This window comes from Rhinolophus sinicus, linkage group LG14, assembly GCF_036562045.2.
Source record: "Rhinolophus sinicus isolate RSC01 linkage group LG14, ASM3656204v1, whole genome shotgun sequence".
Taxonomy (NCBI): domain Eukaryota; kingdom Metazoa; phylum Chordata; class Mammalia; order Chiroptera; family Rhinolophidae; genus Rhinolophus; species Rhinolophus sinicus.
In genome coordinates, this window is record NC_133763.1 from 9379283 (window position 1) to 9403469 (window position 24187).

The window sequence follows — 24187 nt, forward strand, 5'->3', positions numbered from 1 at the left end:
ACTTCCAACAGCAGCTCATTCACATGATTGTTGGGAGGAAGTCTCGGTTCCTCGTCATGCAGATCTCTCCTCATGGCTGATTGACTGTCCTCACGACAGGACATCTGGCTGCCCCCAGAACAGGGATCCAAGAGCAAGAGTTAAGAGGATGTCACAAATCCTCTTATGGCCTCGTCTGGTGTAGCGACAGAAAACTTTTCCCTTCTTCCCTGCTAGATTCTTTGGCTGGTCTAATAATTAAATTGACATGAGACAGACTAATAGGAGAAAAAGAAATAGCATATGTATGGGAGCCCCATAAAAATAGGACATTCCCCTGCAGTCAGGTAACTGAAGATTATATACCATCCTGAGCTAGGGACCTGGGTCTTCAAGGGGGTGAAGACAATTCATAGGAAGACAGGAGAACAAATGCTTGGTAAACAAATGTTTGCCACGCCATGAAGATAAGTTTCTGATATAAAAAGTTATCTCTGGTAATAGCTCTCTCCCTGGTATAGGCCGCCTATCTGAATTCTTTTAGGCAGTTAAGGGGGAGGCAATAAGCTCTTCCTGAGCCTCAACTGTCTTTAGCTGAAAATAATCTACATGTCAACGTGGCACACTCTGGGGTGGCATATTCTGCTCCCTACCACTTGGAATTCATACATGGTCACTTCCGCCGTATTAGGAGCAAGCCATTGTGTATATATACCACAGCTTCTTGACAACGTGGCTGGATCTTGGGATTATTATGCTAAGAGAAAAAAGTCAGACAGAAAAAGTCGAGAACCATATGATTTCACTGATATGTGGGATATACAACTGAAAGCAACAAAAGAACAAGACAAAGAAATGAAGAAACAAAAATTCACAGACACAGACATAGTTTAGAGGTTACCAGAGGGTAAGGGGGGAGGAGGGTGATAGATGAGGGTAACGGGGATAAAATATATGGTGATGGAAGGAGAACTGACTCTGGGTGGTGAACACACAATGTGATATATAGATGATGTAATACAGTATTGTACACCTGAAATCTATGTAACTTTATTAACAATAAACTTTAATTAAAAAAGAAAAAAAGAAGAAGAAACAAGCCCTCAAGGACAGAGGGACCCACCTTTCAAGGAAAGAATTGTCGCAATTTTGTGGACAAATTTTAAAACTATCACCATTCTTGTCCCCTATGACTCTCCACATACTCCTCATGGTGAGAAAAAAAAAAAAGTTAGAAAGCAGCACTAGACATTAAAAAAATTATCTTCTTTACTCCAGTTAGCTTTTATATTTACAAACTGAAGCAAAAGACACCAGTAAAGATCTCTTTTAAAATGTTTCTAATATTAACAAGTATCTTAAAACCAAATTGGAGTTGACCTCAACGTGTGAACCAACAACAGCATAAAAACTGATAAGGGAAAAGAAAGGTGAGTCAAAATGCCCATTTGAAGGATTTTTGTGCCTGTTAACACTATAATTAAAATCATACTGTTGTTTTGTAGCCCAGTTGTTACCACAGAGTGCGCATAATAGGTAATAATCTGATATCTCAACAAAGAATGATGGCCAGTATTTGAACCTTTATGACTCTGGAATGACCACTGGAAACTAGCAGGGTACCATGGTAGACTCACATCCAAATTAAAAACAGAAATCACCACAACATCACCGATGAAGGAGCAATGTTATTTTGTCTTTGTCTCCGTGGGCCTGTTGCATTGAAAAGTGTGCGTGCATTTACAAATGGACTGAGAGATGAGCATACTGGCCCTCTGTCCAGAGGCTGAGCTATTCCTATTTAAAGATGAAGGGGCTTCGAGGACTCCAGAGCAAGTAAGACAATATTAACGCTATAAAATGGGTTTTCCACATCTGTAGTAGAGGATGCACTTAAAATAAAATAGTCGGGATTCAATTACTTTTAAAGAACACATATATAGTTTGTGTTAGCACTAGGCATAAACAAAAATTATATTTGTTTTCTACATCAGGGAATCTAACTCTAACATCGAGATAACAGTGGTATTAGGTTGGTGCAAAAGTAATTGCGGTTTTTGCAATTATTTTTAACCTTTTAAACCACAATTTCTTTCGTACCAACCTAATAAAATAAATCACTGTGTCAAAAATACTTTTGAAATTGTCAATGTTCACGTAACTGAACCATCGTCATAGAAAAGTCACCTTGATAGTAAGGTCTCTGTTGCTCATTTTCACCATGTTTAAAATGACCAGTTTCCAAGGGTAGTAAAGCCACTAATTTGTCACGTGCATATCAGATACATGAACAAGTTCTGGGGGGAATAAAACCACATTAGAATTGGATGTTTAAGGTTTCTATGATTATCACAAGGGGAAACCTTTCTCCTTGAAGAAATCGGCGATTACTTTTTAAAATCCTTTTAAAAATAATTCAAAGAGTTCTTCTTTTAGCAGCCTCACATCGCTAGGGCAGTAGTTGCAACATTTGTCAGCTTTTTCTAAGGTCCTTTGGAGGACAGGAAGCAAGAAACCACCCCTTTGATATAAACCATCACATTTTAATCTGTCACAATATGCTATTCTGACACTCAAAATTCAAAATATTTACCAAACACAAAGATCATGGGAGGGCCATGAGGTAACTCAGCCCAGTTAAAATACATATAGTAAATCAGAACCAAAGTGCATTTTCCTCCTAAACTCATGAGCAACGTTGCCCTTTGGTAACTTTAGCTTCTTGGAAACCACTAATCAAAGCAGTCACGTTGCCCAATTCACCACTCAAACATGGTGGTGCTAGAAGAAAGAAATAACGAACCGAGTTCTTTTGGCATGGAAGAGCATTTCAAATAAAAGGATTGAAACATGAAAAAAGGAGACATTTTTACTCCAACCATTTCCCCTTCAACTTGATGATTTTGTCTCTACTCTCCGCAAGGCTGTTAAAATCACCAGGACCTAGTTTTCTAGATTTCAGGGGCATTTGTGCCTTCGTTGAGATGCCTGTTTTGGGGGATTTCTGCTGCAACCTGAAATCTGCGGGTGGCTGGTGGAAAGCCTGGGGGAGAATTCCTGCTTCTCTGATATTGCTAGCAGTGGAAGCATGGGTGATGTTAGTTTTTTGTAAAATTCCTTTTCCTTTTGAAAAGCTTCTGTTGAACATCACATAGTTATGAACACAAACTCCCATTTCTAAGGATAGTTTCATCAAAGCTTTGATAAGATGGTGGAAGGGGAAGGCCACTGGTGGGCTGCGTTAGGGCTAAAGCAGGACCAACTGCTCTAAACATTGCTCACATCACCACGTTGCTTCCATGATGAACTGTCATGATGGCGTATGCAACAGCCTGTGACAACACTGTGCACAGGGGGCCAGGAGAGTGGTCAGACTAGAAAGGAGACAGTTTTGATTTATATAAAAACACTCTAGTCGTTATCACCAGTAATGGCAAATAAAACAGAGAAAAGGGATAAAAGATGCGTGTGGTGCTTTAATGGGCTTTTGTAAAGTATTTTTAAAAGCTCATCTGCATTTACATTACTGCTCCTTGAAAACTATAGGGAACTTGATAAATGAAGACCTTACTAAACTTAAACTGTAGCCAGTTTGAAATGACAATGCCATATATTGTATAAAATGATTGCCTGTCTCTTTTGCAGACAGCAGCTCTATACGGGGTCCAAGATTAAAGACAAAAAGGAAAGGAAAATGTGAAAATGTACCTCACAGAGAACTGGAGCGCTGTAAATCATTTAGTTCTGAATTCTGTAAAATTGTAAGTTAGAAACTTATGAAGGATTTACAGCTGTGCTTGGGAAAATAGTGTGTGTGTGTGTGTGTGTGTGTTCATTGAATTCCCCATGAAAGATGTGTGAAGGGAACAACCTGATACCACTACAGCTCTGTCATTTCAGAACTATAATAAAAGAAATTTCAGGCTCAGTCAAAACAATGATTAATGCAATGATTTTTTTTTTTTTAAACAGCCACGCCACATTTCAATGAGTATATTTCAAATACCACAAGTAATACCCTGTTTTCAATGTCACTGTTTCATTAACTTATTTATTCATAGAGTCAGTCATCAGGGGTTATTTTGAGCCTCGATGCTGGTTGCAGATAATAGACTAATGTCAAATTGGACATGGTTCCTGTCTGCATGAAGTTTATATTCTGGTGCGCAAACAATCAGCCTACCATAAAAATAATAAAATAAAAAACATGCTAAAAAAAATGTGCAGTAGTAAGTGGTGTGAAGGAGTTAAGCAATGGTTTGAAAAAGAGACGAAGAGAGGGAGACCTATTTTTTGGCAGGGTGATCAGGGATGGTCTCTCTGAGAGCTATAAGGCACACTTGGGGAAGTTCAGTGGGGAATCGTCCCAGAGAGAAGAAATATGGGGATCAGGAGAGACCAGGTGTGGCCGGCCCTTCCAACACACTTAGTTGTAAAAAAGAATGGTGAATGTGGTGGTTGCTAGAAGGGGATGTGGAATCAACACAGATTTGTTTGCTTTTAGAAGAGCATACTAGAGCATATAAATATGCTGATAAGAATGATCCTTAGGGAAGACATTGATTGATGATGCAAGAAAGTGAGGGTTTAACTGAGGGGGCAGAGTTCTTCGTATGCTGTGGACAGATCGGATCTGAGTGGTCGTGAAGGGACAGGATTTGATGGAGAAGGAACATCCACTAGGAAGGATGCAGATGTGATTGTTTAGCTCTGGTGACAGGAAGCAGAGGGGGTTTGTGTCTGGTGGTTTCTCTTTGCTCTGTGAAGTATGAGTGGAGGTCATCATCTGTGAGAGAGGCTTGTGGGATTGTGTGGAAGGAAAAGAGAAATATGACATCACAGGGAGACTGCCTGACAACAAGTGACATTTTTTATTTGATAATTCTTTGTTGTGGGGGTTGCCCTGTGGGTGGAAAGGTGTTTAGTAGAATCCTTGGCCTCTACCCACTGGATGCCAGCAGCACCTCCATCAAATCATGAAAATAAAAAATGTCTCCAGACATTGACATATATCCCCCGGAGGGAAAAACTGCCTCCTGCACTTAAGAACCACTGCCCTGGAGTAACCATCAGAAAAAGAAAGTATAACTATTAAACCATGGTGAAGTGGAAATGGAATAAGAAATACTCAATTCATTCAAAAGAAGGCAGGAAGCAAGGGAAAATAAGGAACAAAGAATAGATGAGACAAACGGAAAACAACTGGAAAGAGGATAGATTTAAGTCTAATCAGGTTAAGCGTTACACTAAATTTAGATGGCTTAACCATCCTGATTAAAAGGCAAAGATTCTCTAAGTGAATCAAAATGCAAGGCTCAATGACATGTTACCTACAGGGAAACCCAATTTAAACATATAGATATAGACGTTAGATGAGAAAAGATGGAAAATATAAATAGCATAGAAAAAGTAATAAAGAGAAAGCTAGAGTAAACATATTAATATGAGACAAACTAGACTTCAGAACATGGGATGGAGCCAGGGAGAAGACATAACAATTTTAATGTATTTGTACTAGTAAAAGAGCTTCAAAATACATAAAGCAAAAACTTACAGATGGTGAAAAGAGAAATAACAAGTCAACAACTAGCCTGGTGACTTCACAACTAATCTTTCAGGAAATAATAGAAAAAGAAGTTTAAAAAGCAACAACAGTAAATATATGAAAAATCTGAATGTCACGCTCAATCAACTATACCTAATTTTCATTAATAGATTACTTTAATCCTCAACAGAAGACATGGTCTTTTAAAATGCACATGGAATATTTACCAAATTTCTGGACCATGAAGCAAATTTCAGCAAGCGAAAAGGATTAAAATCATTTCAAAAAAGTGTTTTCTGAAGTTAAATTAGAACAAAAAGATACCTGGAAAAATCCCAAATATTTGAAATTAAATAAATATCTAATAACCTATGGATCAAAAGAAAAACCCAGAGTTAACTACAAATTAGTTTGAAGTGAATGAAAATGAAGCAGATCATAGCAAAATTTGTCAGATGTCACTAAAGCAGTGCTTACACGGAAATTTGTTCCATCACCTCTTCATGTTAGAATGTAAGAAATGTTGTAAAAATGATGACTCATTCATCTCGAAAACAAGAAAAAGAAAATGAAATTAAACACAAAGCAAGAAGGAAGAAAACAATGTCAGAGCAAAAATCAATGAAATAAATCGTAAAACAATCAAGAAAAAGCAATGAAATCAAAAGCTGGTGATTTTTAAAAGAGCAACTAATTTAATAAAAGTCTAGTCAGACTGATTAAGATGGAAAGGGAGAAGAACAAATTACTAGCATTAGGAATGCAAGCGGTACCACCACTACAAATTCTACATATATTAAAGAATAGCAAATAAATATGAACAACTTTAAGCCAATACATGTGATGACTTCCGTGAAATGGGCAAATTACTAGACAGGCACTGAACGGGAACAGAATTTGCCATCCCAAAATATGCCTCTTTGGGATATTGATTATTTTAAGTTGGTTATTTGTAAGAAACAAAAGACAGGAGAAACCTTTGACCTTCCCCCAACTGCCTAAAAGAATTTAGACAGAGGACCTGCCAGGAAGGGAGCTGTCATCATAAGTAACTATAGTTTAATATGAACTAAGTGACATATGGAGTTGTCTAGCAAGGCCCATTTGATCCAAGTCCTCTCTGTTTCCAGAAAGCAGTGATTTACCAAACATTTGCTTTTCCATCTCCATGTGAATTTCCTCCCTGCCCTTTGAAGTCCCAAAGCTCTACCTCCCTAGCTCCTTAGCTCAAGCTAGCATAAGCACCTCAACTGCTCGTTTTGTCCTCCATCTTCATACTCTTATGGAACCCCGAATGGACATACGCAATAAGTTTTCATTATTTTCTCCTGTCGATCTGTCTTATGTCGTTTAATTATTTGAGCAGCCAGAAGAACTAAAAAGGGAAAGGGGGAAGTTTCCCCTCCCCTACAACACAAACTACCAAAGCTCACTCAGGAAGCAACAGATAACCTTAATAGCACTATATCTGCTAAAATAATTGAATTTGTAGTTAAAAATCTTCCCATAAAGAAAACTGCAGGCACAGATGGCTTCACCGGGGAATTCTACCAAATGCTTAAGGAAGAAATAATACATATTCTACACAAATGCTTCCAGAAAATAGAACACAGATGAAAAAAAGCCTTCACAAAATGCTAGCAGACAGAATCCTGCTATATATAAAAAGGACAGTGCCTGGTGAACAACTGGGGCTTATGTAAGGAATGTGAGGTTGTTTCAACATCCCAAAAATCAATGATGGGATTCACTGTTTTAATAGACTATAAAAGCAAAACCATGTACTCAGCTCAATAGACACAGAAAAATAATTTGACAAGATTTAACACCCATTCATCATAAAAATTCTCACTAAACCAGAAAGAGTAGGAAACTTCTAGAATTTAATAAAGATCATCCATGAAAACTGACAATTCACATCAGACTTAATGGTAGAAGTCTGACTGCTTTTCCTCTAAGACAAGGAACAAAGCATGGGTATCCACTCTCACCACTTCTGTTCACATTACTTTGGAGGTACTGGTCAGTAAAGCAAGAAAAGAAATAAATGAAAGCAATACTGACTGGAAATAAAAGAAATGTGTGTTTTTATTTGCACGTGATATTATCTATATAAATAATCCAAAACATCTACAAAAGTGCCTGCAAAATAAACAAGTGAGTTTGGCATATTCACAGGATACAAGATCAATATAAAAATAATTGTTCTTCTATAGTAGCAAAAAAAATTGGAAATTAAAATTTAAAATTTATACCGTTTATAACAGCATCAAACGAGGAAATATTGAAAGACATCTAACAAAATGTGTGTATGACATAAAATATTAATAACACAAACATTACTGAAATTAAAGAAGTTCTAAAGAATTGAGAAATATGTCAGTTCCCACATCATAACACTTAAAATTGTTAACATGTCAATTCTCCCCTGATTGATCCTGAGATTTATATGCGTCATCACAATCTCAATCAAAATTCCAGCGGAATTCTAGATATCTTTTTCTAGAAACTGACAAGCTCTTCTTAAGATTTACATAGAAAATCGAAAGACCTAAAGTAGCCTAAAGTTTTTTAGAAAGATCAATTAGGGACCCTCCCTCCACCTGGTTTTAAAACTTACTATAAAGCTATAGTAATTCAGACAGAATGGAAAAAAACGTATAGATCCATGAAACTGAATGAAGTTCAGAGATAAACTTACACACATACAGATAACTGACTTTCAACCGAAGTACAACCAAGGAACAGTAAGGTTGACACATAACATTTCAGTCAACAATGGACTGTATATACGATGGTAGTAATCCCATAAGATTATAATGGGGCTGAAAATTTCCTATTGCCTAGTAATGTCATAACTGTCGCAATGTTTTAGCACAATGCATTACTCATGTGTTTGTGATGTTGGTGTAAACAAACCTACTGCACTGCCAGCCTTATAAAAGTATAGCACATACAATTACAGTATACCATCGAGATTTCAGTAAGTGAGCTCTGCGATGTTCGCACAGAGATGAAATCACCCAATGACACGTTTCTCAGAATGTATCCCCGTCTTATGCAGCGTATGACTATAATTCGATAGGGGAAGGATCGTCTTACTTAACAAATGACGTCTAAATAACTTGACCTCCGCAGGCAAACTAACAAATTTTAACCCATGCCTCATACCATGCACAAAATATCGGTCAAAATTGATCGCCATCCTGGATGTAAGTCATAAAGCCATAAAACGTCTGGAAGGAAACATAGGAGAAAAATCTTTGTGACCTAGAGTTACAAAGGCTTTAAGATACAAACAGCAAAAACTATCAATATTAAAATGCTCTTTGAAAGTCTGACGAGTATAAAACAAGCCACAGAGTGGGAGAAAACAACTGAAAATGATTTATTTGATAAAGGACTTGTACATTTATATATTAAAATAGTGCTCAGTCATAAAAAAGGATGAACTTCAGGTATGTGCAACAACAGGGGTGAATCTCAGAAGCATTGTGCCAGGTGAAAAAAGTCAGAAAAAATATTTTCCCGCATGATCCTGTTTATATAATTTTTTGGAAAAGACAAAACTATAAAAGGAAAATAAACCAAATCAGTGGTTGCTAGCAGCTGGGATGGGGGAGAGGCTTGATATGCAAAAGAGCAAAAGGGAACTTTTGGGGGTGACAGAAATGAGGGACAAACACGCTCCAAATTGGTGGTGGAGACATGACTATACACATTTGTCATTTAAAGGGTGAAATTCATGGTACGTAATTTACATTGCAGTAAACCTGCCCGTCCCTTCTGAGGGAGAGAGAAGAAATAAAAGAAAGGTGATGTTTTTGTAGCACTGCTTACAGAACAGTAGAGTACAAAATGCATACTATGTACAAAGCAGAGGGTAAGAAATTTTTGAAAGAAGACATTTCATTGTAACAATTTCAATAGGAAAAAAGAGGCAGTAGCATCAGTTCGTATTCATTGAGGACTTTCAATGTGTCAGACATTGCATCAAATGTTTTACCGCAATTGTTTTCAATTAGTTTCCACAATAGAACAAACGGGCCAATACCATAAAATGGGGATAGTAATAGTACTCGCTGAAGGGGTTTGTATGAGGATTAAATTCGGTGATATTAGTAAAGCATTTAGAAACTTCCTGACATATAGTAAGTGGTATATATGAGTATGTGTCTGTTAAATAAATCAAAATAATTGTATTATCGAGCACACATTATAAGAGTCCAGAGGCCACCTTCACTTTCCAACTCCCTCCGTACAGTTCCCGGCTACTGACCAACTGCTACAATAAGGAAGCCTGCTGGTGCCAGAGAAATGACCCCCAGAAAGGCCTCTTGTGGCTGACCTTCCTTCATCACCCCATATTACTATGTTGGTTCATCTTCTTTTCTTAACCTCCTACATGCATCTTTTCACTGGTTTCCAGTCTGTTGTATACAACGGACTGTGTTCTTTTCCTAAATGAGCAATATTAGTCATATCCACTCACTACCTAAAATTCTCAGGTGGCTTGTAAGTATCAATAAGATACAAATCCATTCAACGCTATAGTATTTGGGGACCGACTTCTGGCCTCATTTCCTGCTATGCCCCACATCTCTTCTCTCTTCCTTTTAATATCCACACTCCCTCCTGCCGCACCAAGCTCCGACCTATCTGTAGGCAGACGCTTTGTACAGAATTGCTGTCTGAAATCATCCCCACTTTTGCCTCTTTGTGTCAGTTAGGAATGCTTTCAGCTGTTAAGTAACAGAAACCCTGACCGCAGTGGTTTGAACAAAGTGGAGTGTATTTTTCTCACTTGACAAGACTGAAGGTGGGAGGTTCAGACCCCCTAGGGACTTCACAACAATCTCAGGGACATGGGCTCCCTCTCCCTGCCCTCTTCTCTGAGGCCCATTGGTTTCCACCTCCTCTGTACCGCCTTTGAAGCATCGCATCGGTGTACCAGGCAGATGGAGGAGGAAAAAGCCAACAGCGACCTTCGGATCCTAAGGCTTGGTCTGCTTAGTTCAGGAAGGGCGGCCTTTTCCATCAGGCCTTTCCTTACACCTGATTTGACAGATTGAACCAATTCATGGCTAAGAGGACAGATACAACCAGGATGGGTTTAAATCAATCCTGATATATCCCCTGGGACTAGGATAGAAGCCAACTTGTCTTACATTCAGGGGAATGTCTATGGGATTCTTGAGAAAAACAAGATTCTATTTTCGGAGAAGAGGGAGTGGCATGGATGTGGGTCTGCCGTTCTTAACCAACTCCTGCTCAGTCTTCACAGCCCCAAAGAGACAGCAACTTCTCTAGGAGACGCTCCTCATCTTGTCTCAAGTAGGGAGGTTATTCTACCATCTCTACTGCAGGAGCTTTCAACTTGGAGTTTTAATTCAGCAGTATCACTTGCCATAATTCCCCTGGGACAGCTGTCCCCTGGCTTATTTGTCCTTCCTGGACTGCATGCTCTGTCCAGATTACTCTTGCATCCTCAAGGCCGAGACTCATGCTTAGCACAGATAGTGTCCAGTAAATGTGTCGACTAGAAAACTGGACTCATGAGCCTTAGAATTAGAAATCCTAGATTATTTTCAGTTATGTAATGATGACTCACATTTATATAGCACTTTCCATGTGCCAGACACTCCTACGGACTCTAAATCCTGATATGCCCCCGTCAGGTAGGTGCTTTTGTTATCCCCAATTTACAAATGAGAACCTGGGCTCTGAGAATTAGGGGATTTGTCCATGGTTATACACCTAACAGGCAGCAGAGCTCGTTCGGTTCTTCACCACTATGGTGTGATCTGCAGAAAACTCTGTGATTTAACTTTATCCACAGTATATTTCTCGCTCGGAAAGGCAGGATAAAATCCGTCAGGATCATCTAACTGCATAGAAATTCTTATTTGCAGAAATATGGGATGTCATAAAACCACAGACTTTTATAGTCTTGTAATCTAACTTTCTAACCCATGCAATCAATCACCCAACCAACGAAGCAACAAATATTTATCGAGTGCTTCCCGGATCCTAGACACTGAGAATACGGCGGTGAACAAAGTCCAGTGGAATAAATGAATATCAAACCATGTTACAGATGCATAACTGAAAATGATAACAATAGTTGGAACGGAATATTCATAACGCATTGAGAGTGCAATGGGAGTTACTAATTTAGATGGATTTATATTAGGAGCCCCTAGGCCACAGGAAGTATATGTAACAGCATGACTGAAAGCAAGTCTTGAACAATTCATTAATGATTATCTCCAATGACATTGCTACTTGCAAAATCAAACACGTTCAATTTCACTGAGACACGATACATTTGACTTATGACGTTGTTTTCACTGCGGCTTTGGGAGCATAAATCTTCCCTTTTAAGACAGCTCCTGCCACCTGCATTTGTGATCCTTTCCAGTCTCTAGACACAGCTTGTGGTTGACAGTTCTCTGCCCTCCGTCATCGTCATGACATTTTTGGGACCATGATTGGAATTGCAAAAGATTTGGGGGGGAGGGGACTCCAAGTCACCTTTGGTCTACTCTAGTCAACTTTTTCCTTACATGGAGCTACTATATCTCCTTGTGCCACCCTTCTCTCTGAACTTCACGGAATTAGCACTAATTCATGGCTCAAAGCCTCATGAGACTGACTGAAGTTCAAAGGTAGTACCTGGTGACATCAATGGGGGTGGCAGACTCACAGGATGGAATTCATTATCTGAGGAATAGCCATGGTCCTGCAGACCCAGATACTCTTGCTGGAGTCCTACAGTTTATCAGACTTGGGGATCTTGATTTAATTTACTAAATTAAGCACTCAGGAGTCTGAGGTGGCTACCTAGAAATGTAACTAATTAACGATCAATGAGCAATTTAATTGTCTAAATATAGCGGTCAGCTGGACTGGGGTATTTTTCCCTCCGTAAGAAAAATATCTAGGAAGTCAAATTTCAGGGTGGTCACAGGGAGTGTGATGACAAAGCAAGAGGGGTGAGCTGGATGATTATAAGAATTCCAGTTGATTCCACCCCCTAAATATGTTTGAACCGTCTGCTCTTCATCTCCCCTGCCCTCACTACACTTCTGGATACATCATTTCTTTTCTGGACTCTTTTATTGCAAAGGCGCAGTCACTGCCCTGAGACACACATCTGGTCACGTGACACGTGTGCCTGAAATTCTGTTACTGGAGTCCCATCCTGACCACAGGGCCCCAGCCCCTTCACATGACTTGTAAGTCCCTTAAGTGACGCAGACCCTGCCAATCATCTAGTCTCCTCTGTTAATCCTCCCTCCTTCTCACGGAACTGATCTCGTTTTCTCTAACAGAGTCTGTCGCACTTTCGAACATGCTGTTCTTTATTCCTGGACCAGTCTATGTATGGCAGGGGGTCTTCACGCCCCTGTCAACCTGGATAATTCCTATGGATCCTTTGAAAATGAGCTCAGTCCCACTTCCTGGAAGAAGCCTTTCTTCTTGACTCCCTCTTAGTTTAGCTAAGTTGCTCCTGTGTGTTCTTCCATAGCAACCTTTATATTTTTCTCGATAATTAAATGTCTTTTTCACTGGACTATATGGTTGTGCAAGGCTAGGGTCGCATTGTTCTCTGAAGGGTCTGGAAGGGCAGAAGCTGCTTCCATCTCAGACACCACTGTCCCCCTGGCACCCGGTAGAATCCATGAGATTCAGCAGATACTAAATAACATTTTGTTGAATAAATGCATACATCCCCATATTCATTAGTAGCAACTTCTGATAAACTAATTAAACATTGTTATGCTTGCCAAGGAACTTAGTGGTCCATTTCTCACGGCCTTTCCCTCATCCAATGCCAAAGTACAACTCTCAGGTTTTCCTTCACTAAAGGAAATCTCCGTATTTCCCTTCAGATAAACTCTCCTATTTCTCGTTCCAAAGACTATTGTCTCCGACGAACATTTTGAGCATGACAGGCTGCCATTTATTAAGGGCTCATTCTGTACTTTAAATCTGAGGGTTCCTTTGGTGTCACCCCTGCCGACAGGTAAAGCCACTGCAGTGACGACCAGCATAATGGTGGCAAAGCTGATCCCTATTACACTGAGCTAATGGACAGAAAGTTAATTGGAAAGAATGGGAATGAGCTACAAAGAGAAAGAACGCACTTGAGAAGGATGTAAACTGTTTCTGAATCTGAATCTTCATTAGTTTTCCTGATTCCCTGTCCAAAAATGGCTTTCCCCTTTGTTTTCAGTAAGAAAAATTAAAAAGTACAGTAGGTTTAAAAGTGAAAAAACATTATTTAATTTAACTGAGGTTTGTTTTTTTTGTTTTTTTTTCTTTTATCCCAGGGACAAGTCATAATAATTCCCCATGATACCCAGACAGGAGCCTCCATCTTGTTTAAAAATAACTATTTTCATTTCCGTCTAGGGCCATTCTTAGGTTTCGGGCAGAGGTACTTGTTTATATTGAAAACTTTGAAAATCATTACGTGCTTACTATCAAATTTCTGAAAATGCAATATTCTAAAAAAACAAACACAAAATGTCTGTATGAATTAGCCTTTGCTGAAGAAACAAACGATTCTAAAGCTCTAGGTCCTGATAAGAACATTCATTTCCATATCATTTTACAGGGGGTCTGCAGGGTGACCCGTGTCTTCTCATTGCAAGTAGCAGTCCCTATTTAGGACATGCTGTTCTCTTGGCAGAGGACAGAATGGCAAGAGGCTGAGTCCAATCACGCAATTGCATTTAAAGCTTTTTCCAAGACAGAACGCATGTATGTCTAGTCACACTCCACGGGCCAAATCAAGTCATGTGGTTAAACTCTGAGCCAATGGGACAGGACGCTCTATAACCTTCTTACAGTTATGAAAAAAGGAAATTATTAAGAACCGTAATTACCACAACTGCTATATCCAAACACCACTTCTGCTAAAATTTTCATTCAGGAATATTTTTAAGTACAGTTAATTTATTACATAAATTTTATGTGGATATATATACACTTTTAGATTTCAAATATTTGCTCTGTATCATACTGGTCATGAAATTGTCTTTAATGGCTATATAATATTTCATTAATTGAGGAACCATAATTACTCTATAATTTGGCCATTTACGCTTCTCCCAATCTTTTGCTCTTACAATAATCACTAATGGTTATGAAAATCTTTGTTAATTTTTTTCTGGACATAAAATCCTTTCTTTTGATTACATGCCCAGAAAAATAATAACTGGATCAAAGAATATAATTTAGAGTTCTTTAAACAATTTGATAAAAAAAAAATCTGTCCAAAAGAGGTCGTAACCATCCTGATACTCCAAGGGGAAAATGTGCTCAGTCAGATTAATATCTAGACCTCTTGACATCAAGGTAAATTAAGAAATTAACATTCTGGTTTAAAAAAAAAAAGTCGTAATTTCTACACCTCCTTACAGAGTATAAAGAAAGCCTGTTTGTAGCAAATTCTAAGCAGCACTATTATAAATGATATACACTATTTCTGAAACTATTTCCTACCCCAAGTGTATTTTACCAGTCTTTTCGTTTCTTAGTATCTCTTATCTCTCTTTGGGTCAGAAACGTCACTGAGGGCAGAACTCTAGATGTCTAATCACTAAATTCCATCACCTTGCCTGTTCCTGTCTAATAAAGGTTGGCTGAGTGAATCACCTTACCACCTATATAAGCACATCACTAAAAGAGTTAAAATGGTATCTCGGTGTTTTTTTTAATGTTCATGGATGACTACAAGATACAACATTTTTCTACAATTTGCCAACCAGTTGTGTTTTTTCTTTTGTTACTTAAGAGTAGTCAAGTCCTTTACTCACTTTCCTATTAGATCTTACTGCTTTTCTTATCAAAATATGTTAACTCTTTATATAAAAAAGCTAATAATCCTTCCTGGCATAACAAATAATTTTCTCCCATGTGCTGTTTAACTTTTAATTTTTATTATTATTATTATTTTTTTGCTTAGAGGTAGTGATTTTTTTTTAATGTAGATGTAAGTCTTTCATTCTTTACTTCTATAATTTCTCCAGTTGTTTTCACATTTAGATATTTCTTTTCCTAAAGGTTTTTCTTAATGTTTGCATCTATGTTTCTATATTCTTTAATTTTATGTGTATCTCTTCAATTTATTCAAACTTGCTCTGTTGTAGAGCGTGAGATGAGATTTTTAAACTGACTGCTTCTCCTAAATGGTTGATGAATTTCTTCCTTTTAGGACTCACAGACTCTCTTGTTACAGCATTTTGAATGGAGTTACATTCTAATCAGCAAAATTAAATGCCCATTGTGCGTTTCATATTTTAAGCTACTTAAATTCTTACAATTTCTTATGTGAGGAAGGGTTAAATCACCAAAGATTGATTGACCTTTCTTATTTTGGATCATGGCCGACTACTCCTGACCCACGTCCAGGTCTAACTTCCCCTGATAAACACAAACAGAACTGAGAAGATCAGGACAAATCTATTATTCCAAACAGAGAAACAACCCTTAGAAAGCTCCCTGACTAGATCTCAACGACTAGGAGAGCCAACTGCATGTCTGAGGGAAATATGTGGCTCAGAATTACATAATCCAAGTGCACTGTCATTTGAACTGTGAGTGGGGGTCATGGCCAGATTGCACATAGTATTATGACTGGAATTTAATATGACATAATGGCTGTTGTTGATTAAACGTTGCTCCCCAGAGCCTCTCCAGAGTTAGGGCGACCTCTATCCCTTGAGGGTGACTTCACCCAGAGAGGAAAGATAGGAGCGCCTGGGGACAACTGGTTGCCCCAGAAACACTGCCATGGGCCTTGCACGGTTCATAGGTCACTTTATGGATTCTGGAAGCAGGAAGGCATTACTCTTTGAGAAGCCTCGACAAAATCTGCTGTATGACACGGTGCTTATAGTTAATGCTACTGTATATTGTGCATTTAAAAACGTGTTCAGTGGCTAGAGCTCATGTGAAGTGTTCTTACCACAATAACAACACGCAAAAAAAAAAAAAAAAAAAAAGAAAACCCGAGCAACACCAAAGGAGCAGGAGGAAACTTTGGGAGGTGATGGATATGTTTCTTACCCAATCAGGGACGTGTATACATACATCAAAACTCATCACATTGTGTACTTTAGATTAAAAAACTGATATACAGTTCTGTTTGTGTGTGTATATCAATTATACCTCAAAAAAAAACTGTTCAAAAAATCTGTCTTGGGAATAAACTGGTGGCAAAGTCGTCACTACATCCCACTGGCTCAGATGGAGATATGTGGTCATTGCATGATAGTGCAAGAATTGCGCTTGGCTGAACTCAGCTCTAAGGATGCTGATTGATGAATGGAGTTAATCTGGAGGGACAGCTCCTGCTGTGACAGATGGGTGCAGGAGCTCCCACCCCCATGCCACTTCCTCATCGGGTCATTTTTATGATGAGAAACTTGCCTGGGATGAGCTGCACAATTTGTAATGGAATCACCGCCCGAGAGGGGCGGGGCACTGACCCCAAAGCAAGGAGACAGTCTGGGTGATGGTGTTTTGTGCTCTCACCACAGCCCTCCTCACTCTAGGGCAGTTCAACTCCAGGCTCCATACAGGAGCAGAGAGTTGTCAGGACACCAGAAAAGTCTCATCACTGGGCCGTCACCTCCAAAAAGGCCCCACACTCTGGATTTGGGAACAGCATTGGTGGAAGCTACTAAGAATTTTACTTTTTCCCCCATATGTGGACTATATGTAGTTTAACCCATAAGTAGTTTGGTCTTTTCCTTTAGAGATTATAATCCCTCCACAAGACCAAACACTCTTTTTTTCCCTATCAAAAGTCACTCTACATTTTCCTTTGCTCCCATAAATAGTCTTTGGTATTTTAACACGGTCTGAAGCTAATGAAGTTTCATTCCCCAAAACAATCTGTGCCCATCTCACTTCTTTCTTCCACATGCCCTTCGGTCTTCTTCCTAATAGTATTATCGCTAAGCTGGTAGGCAGCTCTCACCAGGTTCTAGCAGGGCTGACAGCCACAGTGCCAGACACACAGCTTGCCCCTAACTATTATGCTACGCCCCCTCCTAGGCGCGTATGAAAACTAAATGAGAAAATGCACATAAAGCACTTTCTCTGGCACCCAGGAAGAGCTCAATAAACATTTGCCAATTCTGTGATTTATGGCACCTCGCTGAGTAACACACTCCTGGAGAATTCTTCTAATTCTGACTAGGTGTGATCATCTGAGAGGTCAGAGACTCAGGCCCTAACAGGAGAGGTTGGTAATGGAATCCTTTATGCTTCGGGAATTAAAAAGGACTCTCACTTCAGGGCTTTTCTTAGACTTCATCCAGGCATCTAATCCTGGACCATGTACCTCCTGGCACACGTCTCGCACATCTGATTCAGCATGTAGCTGAAACTCTGTCCCCTAGTACCCCAACCCACACAGTGTGAAACATGGCAAGAGGCAAGCAGTAGCTCCCACACCAAGAGCTGGTTTGTGCATCTCTAATTGTGGGTCTGTTTGAAAAGCCTGTATGTTGACGGCTTGGCTAAACCACTGCCATCAAAGAAGGGCAGGAAGGTGGTGGCTTGAGATGTGTGTGCATATCATGAAAAAGGGCACCAATATAGGTTCATCTTCTGGGGGAATCCCTCCTCTCCCACCAGGGACAAATGGCACATCCTGAGCTGACCAGAGCTCCAGGCAGACAGCGAGGGCTCACTGGTGTTTGTGACATGGGAGGCAAGGCCAGGAGGACTTTGCTCCCCAGTATTTAGGGAACTGATCCAGCACGAAAGATCCTTGGAAGGCTCTGATGCCAAAGGCTTCATGGGGAACACAGGGATGAAAGACGATAGATGATAGATGGGGTAGCTGATGTTTTACTAAGGAAAGAAAGCCAGTCAAAACAGCACGTCCACCGATTTCCAAAACAAAGTCCATTTTCCTTCCTCAACGCAGTCTCTCGTTTTTGTAATCAGATTTATGATAATCCCAGGGACTTGGCTGACAGCAAAGGAAAAAGGAAATCAAATCTAAAGGGCAACATTGACTAGGCTGTGGTTCTATTTTTAGACCCGCACATCACAAATTGATGTCTTATCTGGAAGTTTCCTACATTATAAAATAGTCACCGAATCCAGGCGGGTGGGTGCTAGTCAGTGAAATCAATTACCTGAGCACATTACTTCAGATGCTCGTTCATTTACAGAGAATGTGCTCTTTGCACAGGAATGTGACAACACTCCCGATCTAGGGGCGCAATGGTGCCACAGCTGAGGTCAGGACGTCACCTCCTCTGTTATGAAATGGAGTTTCTCCATTCATTTCCTTGCTCTTTCTAGGGGTCTTGCTCCTTAGGGACAAGAGCCTTTCCCATTTGGGACTTCCAACCAGCTTCATATTTGCCTGTCTGTCAACAGTCCCTGCTTGAAACTTTCAAATGTTACCCCCCATACTGTTTGTGATTATGAAAACAACTACATTTCAGCTTTCTTATTACTCTAGGTCAGAGTTCACAAACTTGTGTCCATATATAGACCATACATATATATGCTTGTTCAACATATGAGGTTAGACAATTAAGTTCCCAAACTCATCCTAGAAAAAGTGCTACATACCTCATTGCTGAATATCACTATGGTCACCTTTGAAGTACTCCCCTTGGGAAGCTATGCACTGATGCCAGCACCTAGTCCACCCTTCAGAGCAATTGTGGAACTCTTTTTCTGGAATGGCCATCAGAGCTGTCATCGTATTACCCTTGATGTCCTGAATGTCATCAAAATGTCTTCCTTTCAATATTTCCTTTATCTTCAGGTAAAGAAAGAAGCCATTGGGGGCCAGATCAGGTGAGTAGGGTGGGTGTCCCATACAGTTATTTGTTTACTGGCTAAAAACTCCCTCACAGACAGTGCCGTGTGAGCTGGTGCATTGTCGTGATTCAAGAGCCATGACTTGTTGGCAGAAAGTTCAGGTTGTCTAACTTTTTCACGCAGCCTTTTCAGCACTTCCACATAGTCAACTTGGTTAACTGTCCAGTTGGTACAAATTCATAATGAATAATCCCTCTGATATCAAAAAAGGTTAGCAACATCGCTGCAACAAGTTCATGAACTTCATTGTCAGACCTCGTACAGTATTTTTTTTTTAATTGAGACAATATTTAAAAATTAGGAGTTCAATAAAAATCCACATTTCTGGATTCTTCCAAAAAATTTTTGCAACCCAGAGCTCTGAGCTGTCTTCATGGGTGTAGCTGAGGGGTCAATGACCTTAGATAAGAGGCAGGCTTCCCAGACAGCATCAGCCCACCCCCAATGTCCTCCACCCCGTACCTCCCTGGTCACTTCCGGCATTGAGACTTTTGACTCCAATCTCCTCCTCCTTTTCGGCTTCTAACCTTGACTTCCTCTTGATTGACAGTTGGTTTGGGAGAGTTGACTCTCAATCTGACCTGACATTCAGCAAGGACTCAATTCCTGGCCCTCACTCCCCAGGTGCACATGTTAAACCAGAAGAGACTTTTTCTCACTCACACCCTGTTCTAAGGCTGGAAGGAGGACACCCAACCTGTCCCCAATGCCCGGTGGCCTCATGCTTTAAGGAGAGAGAGTGGGACACAAAATTCCTAATTGCCAGGCAGGATGTAGGGAGCAGGCAATGTTTGGGAGATCTACTGTAATAGCAGAATAAATTTTAACACCTGTAAAATTGTTGTAATATGATCACATAATTCGTTGAAGGGAATAGCTCCAGATAATTAGATATCATATTATCAAAGATACACTCTACAAAATGAGAACTTCCAGACATGGCGGCAAGACGTGTGATTCAGTACAACTTCTCTGGAAACAATTTGCCAATGTGCATCACATCTTAACAAGTTTTGTGCCTCCGGTATTTGTATTATTCAGACTCCAGTCTATGGGAGTCATCCAATAGGAAGGCAAAAATCACTTTACAAAAATGTCTACTGAAGCACTGTTTATAGTAACAAGAGACTGGGACAGATTTAAACATTCGTTCTCCAACTGAGTTAGGGTACAGCTAAGTTGTGGTGCATCCACGAGAAGGGATATTATACAGCCACCGAAGCCGGCGTTTTGGAAGCAATTATCGTACAGAAGAGATGTTCATGCTACGACGCTTGGGAGTTTTGCTTTTTGCTTTTTCTGAAGGCGGGTTATACACCTTCCCGTGCAGGATGATTGTAATGACATTTATGGTTTTGTAGGTATGTTTTGCATCTCCGTAGGAGCGGTAGGCGTAGTGTAGCAGTGTATCCAGGGGACAACGGTTCTCTTTCTCTGACAAATGACTCAGTCCCCACACACATGGGCCCTCAGCAGCCATGTTATTCTACGTATCTGCTCCCTCGCCAGTTGGCTGGAGCAACGTGAACTCTTGGCACAAGCCAAGGAAAACTGACTCACTCCCCCAGGAACCAGTGCAGAGTTGGGACGTAGGGGGTGACCATGTTCCACTAGCTGCACGCCAAAGCCAAGCGAGCCCCCTACAGAAAGAGAGAAGGACGACACCTCTACTCCCTGAGGTCCCACTCGCTTCCCAATCACCCAAGTTACCCCCACCTATGGCTCTGCTGCCTCCGTGGTTCCCTGGACTATCCCCAGCATACTTTACAGAAATTCGCATTTCTGTTTAAATCACTTTGAAATGGGTTTCTGTCATTAAAAACCAATAGAATATGGAATAAACACATATGCATAGAAAACAGAGTAGCAAGAGCTTCTCAGAATGTTAATAGTGGTGAGAAATTGCATATAACATTTATTTTCTTCTCAATACTTTTCTGAATTAACATTTTTCTAAAGGGAGTAATATCATTTCCATAATAAAAAAACACACACAATAAAGTTCATTATAAGAGAAGGAAGTATTTATTTCTACATAAATCCTTGCAATAGAAACAGCTTCATTACAAAGTATGCTACTCAAATAGTCTCAGATAGAACTCTATTTCCAGCAGTGGAACAACAGCCCAGTGATAGACAGCTGGTAGAGTTCTTGTACAGGTCCAATAAGACCTTAAGCTAACCACACCCCAGGTTTAGAGATGGCCCATTGGTCTAAAAAGAGGGAATAGCATCTCTTGTGCCAATGATTGGTTCGTGAGTGGACGTGTAAACCAATATGGGCCAATGAGATTAAAGAAGAGGCTTTAAAGAATGTTCTATGCCAGAGTAGTTGCTGCCATCTCAACTGCCATCTCAGTCCCAGCTCAAGAATGAATCTGACACCTAAGAGAAGAAAACCAGGAGAATTGCAGCCAAGTGGAGCTGAATGAAGTTGCTTTGTTACGTCATCCTTAAGCCCAATTTACCTTTGGACTTCTAGTTAAATAACCCAATATAACCTCCATGGTGGTTTAGCCAGTTCGAATTGAGTCTTCTATCTTCCAGAGCCAAAGCTTCCTAACTGACATACTTATGAATTTAGAGATGGTATCATATAATCCCACCCAGTTACTAAGATTGAATCTAGCATTTTTATCCTTCTCTATTTATCTTTACTTACCCTTTCTCTGACTCAGTTTCCCTTATATTCAGCATATTTTAATGTGGCTCAGCTTGTAAATAGCACTCGTGTAGAACCTACTCAAAATATTTGTAAAGTCCAAATCTGCTATTTCTTCTAGTTCTCTTTGACCGCACAGCTACATTCTGCTTACCCTTCACTGCTTCTCCCTCCCACCCACCTTCTCCACCCCCACTCACTGTCATCAAGAAGCAGTTATGCTTCTCCCTTTGTAGACACTCTCATTCCACCCAGAAATCACCTCACCTACCTTGTAGTGTCCCCCAGCTTGTCTTTTTGGGGCCCAAGCCTTGGGATATGTCACTGGCTACCAGGAGTTGAGCTTTGGAAGTCAATCAGAAAGAAAAGCGAATATATTCTACAGTTATTTATTCTGTTTGGTCTGTGTTGGTTTGTTCCACACAGCTTATAGGTGGGTAGAATTCAAATAAAATTAAACCAACATTCTCATGTGCTATAGATTCCAGACTGAAGTGGTACATAATCAACATCACTGATGATGCTTCTGAAGAAAGTTCAGCTGTGAGAGCCCTTAGATTTGATTTTTACTAAGTCCTTGCAAATCAGCCCCACGTTCAGAAGTAATGGCAGAGGATCATTTAAGTGCAGAGGCCACAGGAACACACCACAGTATATCTTCCCAGCAGCAAATGAGGGAAAACTGCATCTCAGACCTCATCTCCCCTCCCACCCCCCAGGACCATACAAAGAAGAGCGTTTTGCACAATAGCACTTCATGCGTTTTTTAGATTTCCAATAACCTTAATATATGACATAAGTTTTGTTTAGATAAACACTTTTTTTTCCCAGTGTACTAATGACACATTTAAATACTCTGAGTTCTTTATAATAAGATGCTACCGTATCTGCCCAAATATTTTTGGCTTTTACATCATGGAGGTACATGTGTCTAGTGCAGTCCCTCTATATCATAGGCATCGAAGGGAAACGAGTCCATAGGTGTCGGGTGGGTTGGGGTAATCACTGGATCAAAGCAGCACATGAAAGCAAGTTTCCACCACTTGAGAAATGCTAGAAAAATAAAGCTAGTTTTTCAGAGCTGATGCATCAGGACTTAGACAGTAAACAGATTACGTGACACAGGACAGAACAATGGAATTGAGGAAGGGATGCCAAAAACAGAACCTGGTACCCGACTGGCACAGAGGAAACTCAGTGTTCACTGGCTCCTACTGAGGCAGCACAGGAATCAGTGTTCTGAGTGGGGCCAGAGCAAAGTCACCACCGTTCACACTCTGATTCGAAAAGGATCCCCCAGAAGGTAGACAACGTCATTTTCTATTGCTTTGCAGATGTGCCTTGAAAAGTGGGACGGAGCTATTAATTAGCATCATTAGAATTTAGGAGCAAATGCAATATTTGGCCTCTCTCTTAGTGAGGGAAGCTTTTAGAATTTAGCCTCCAAACGCTACCATGTATAGTCAAAGGTTTAGACACATCAGCCCACATTGTATGGAAAATTTATCTCCCCTTCCCCACACTTCTTTCTCTTTGCCACTAACCAGGGACTTTGACTAAACTTTTGTTTCATTAAGTTAAAGAGAATAGATATTTTTGCTGTGAAATATTTATTGAGAGTTTCTTACATGCCAAGCGAACCCTGTGTAAACAATCTTGATGGATTAGAATACAAAAACGTGAGAGTTGGAGGATACAGATAATATGCCTAATAGCCAGCACGCGGAATGTATCCATGGAATATAATCCTTGCCAATCCCACATAAGTGTCAGCAAACAAAAATTAATTTTATCTAAAGATTGTAGACAAAGGAATAATTAGTTAGGGCTGACTTCCTGGTATGCAAACCATGCAGTTGCAGAGAAGCCTGCATCCAGAAGGACCCTGAGTTGGTTTAATGCTTTATTGTTGTCTTGAAATTCTTAATGTCTGAACATAGGGCTCGGCATTTCCATTTTGAGCTGAACTCCCACAAATTATAGAGCCTGTCCTGTTCTCAGATCTAATTTGATATATATATATCCCAAATGGAGGTGCTTCTTTCACCCCAAAAGTGACAAGGTTGGTCCTACGACGTTGCTTTTCAGTTTTTTATCTCAGTTCACAAATATTTTCTTCTCCACCAGTGACTTTT